Below are 2,562 nucleotides of genomic sequence, written 5' to 3'. Positions count from 1 at the left end.
ACCTAGGCAAAAGTTTACCAAACATGATAAGAAGAACATGTGTTGTGGTGACTTTGCACGTGACGGGTAAGTAAGAGAAAACATCCCTTTGGAATGACCTGACATGAAATGTGCTCGCAATAGAAATGGTATTCCTTGAAGGAAATTCGAGCTCTCCCTGTCGTATCTTTATCACATGTTGTTCTTTAAATATTTTCTGTTCCATTGTTTGGAGGTTTCAAGGCTGAGGGATTCCACTGAGTTGTTTAACCTGGGTTGACATGTCTCTTGTAAAGAGTTGACAAATTATCGCCGGTACCGTGAACAAATGACAAATTCCTGCCAGTCAACAAAACAATTGGTCAACCCATTCGTCAAAACCTTGTGCCACACCTGTTCCCACAGCCAGACTTCAAAATAAGGGAAAGGTATCTGAAGAAGAAGATGAACTTTAAGGTTGCAAGAGCCCTGGTGTTGGGCTCGCGGCTAGGGTGCCGGCTTAGGATCCTAGGATCCTGGGTTCGAATCCCAGTCGATCGCTGAATTAACGCCAGGGGGGTTGACTCAGCCTGTCATCCTTCCGAGGTCGGCAAATTGAGTACCAGTTCACTGGTAATTCCCTGTTTGTCGTGAAAGGCGGCAAAAAGGGTTGGCGTCAGGAAGGGCATCCGGCCGTAAAACATTGCTTCAAAAAGGGGACCAAAAAAACAACAACAACCACGGTTCCCGAAAAAGGCCAACCCCCCTTGAGGGGAAAAATGGCCTCTAAAGGTGGTTATTTATTATATATATATAAGAATGTCCATCGAGAAGTGCAAATGACAAGCGTCAGGAGGGACCTGATCTGAGGAGAGGGATGTGATACACGGAATACCACTTCAACCAGACATATCAAAATATTAATCTTCGTTTGCAAATATTTGATCCATAACAAAGGATGCAACGACTGCTTTGTGCAATATTATTTCAGAATAATACCACCAATACTGACGACCAATACAAGGAACTTTGAGGAGGCCATTTCTCCCACAATGGCTGCTCTCAATGAACACCACATTAATTAAATTAATCTGTTCATGTACTTATCACGGAGAAGTTGTTGAGTGTTGGGGTGGTGTTGGAGTGTATGGAGATGAGAACATTGTGGAGGAGGGGGCAGAAACATCACTAGTGGATGAACAAACATCTGTTATGGGTACATCGCCTGGTAAGGGGTGGCTTCTCTCGGAATGCTTCTTGACGTAAGACGCTGAAGCCGATGAGTTGTCGACAACTCCGCCATCTAAGGTGATTGAAATTTGGCAGAGTTCCTGCGGCTAACTTTCACTTTACTTTCCCAGTGACTAATTAGTTACGTCAGATAGGGACTATGCTCTCGGGCTCCCACCTTTATATTTTTATAACATACGGCCGAGCGAAACCGTAGGTGAGATGCTGCCTGGACTGGCGTCGTGAATCAGTGGGGTGCAACTTACCTTCTATTTATTGTATGCTACGTCTAACCAATGAAGGAAAGAGACAATCGAGCAGGTTTGCAAACAACAAATCTGGCATGAAACAGGCACGTATTCACAAGAGAAATGCGGTGTCACAAAAGAAACAGTCCTGTTTCTAGCATTCAATGAAACCCCTTGCACAACCGGCTTTAAACAAAATACAGTTATGCACCACGTCCATCCGGGGGAATTGGAAAGAAAAGGGGACATAAAGGAAGAAGTTTGTGCGTGTTGGTGACCCATTCCTCACTAAAGTAAATAGGCTTGGCTCCGAAGGGCTTAACGAGGTGTCGATACAGGTGGCTGCGTGTTGCAAGTGAGAGGTGTGCTGTCGTGGATTGTATTAGTAATGTTGGAGGTCTTGTGTCGTTCATTGATGCTCCACAACAGGCGAGCCCTGAGGTGTACCCGATGAAAAATGCAAGGTTTTGTGGTCCGTGTGCGAAAGATATGTAAGACGTCATTATTACCTGGATGAGGTCATTGCCTGTTCTGTTTGGCAGTTTGGGGAGTACTGCGTGTGGCACCTTTTGGGTTTCCAGAATGTGAGGAGCTTTTCCATTACCCAGATGTGAGTAGGTGGAAACAATGATGAGGTGATGTGATTTGAGAAGGGGGGTTCGAATCCGGGTGTCGGGGAAATAAGGCTTTGAGAATGGGTGCTTGAAAATGGCGTTCAGTTCAAGTACAGGTGTCGGTAAATTCGAGATTGGAAATGAGGTTTGAATGCGGAGGGGAAAATGAAGGTTTTGGAATGAGGAAGAGAAAAATGGGGAAGGTTAGAACCACAATCACAAAGCTATCTCCCTTTCCTCTGGTACGAGGATTGGTCACCTAACGAAGTAATCGCTGTGGAAATATCTGAACTCGAGGGTTATTTTATGTGTTGGATGTAACTCAGCGGGGTCTTTTCCAAATCTGAAACACATCAATTGCACATTCGCTTGTCCGTCCGTCCGTCTTTACCAAATCATGGGGTTTTTTTAATGTTTTCTTTTGTACACCTTTGCCCACATTGTTATATTTTACGTGATGTTTACTGGAGGGGACATTATTTTGTATGTTTTTGAAATGGAGAATGTATATG

General features: G+C 44.4%; 1 long non-coding RNA gene across 1 annotated transcript in view; it reads left to right on the top strand.

Moving 5' to 3' along the window:
- Window positions 1-34, top strand: part of LOC144889762 (uncharacterized) — a 7,134-nt gene extending 7,100 nt beyond the window's left edge. The window contains exon 4 of the long non-coding RNA XR_013622056.1: window positions 7-34. This is a non-coding gene — a long non-coding RNA (uncharacterized LOC144889762). The remainder of the gene's footprint in view (window positions 1-6) is intronic.
- Window positions 35-2,562: the final 2,528 nt, after the last annotated feature.

This window comes from Myxine glutinosa, chromosome 1, assembly GCF_964187855.1.
Source record: "Myxine glutinosa chromosome 1, kmMyxGlut1.1, whole genome shotgun sequence".
Classification (NCBI taxonomy): domain Eukaryota; kingdom Metazoa; phylum Chordata; class Myxini; order Myxiniformes; family Myxinidae; genus Myxine; species Myxine glutinosa.
Note: the sequence above shows the minus strand (reverse complement) of the source record. Positions and strands in the feature narration are given on the sequence as shown.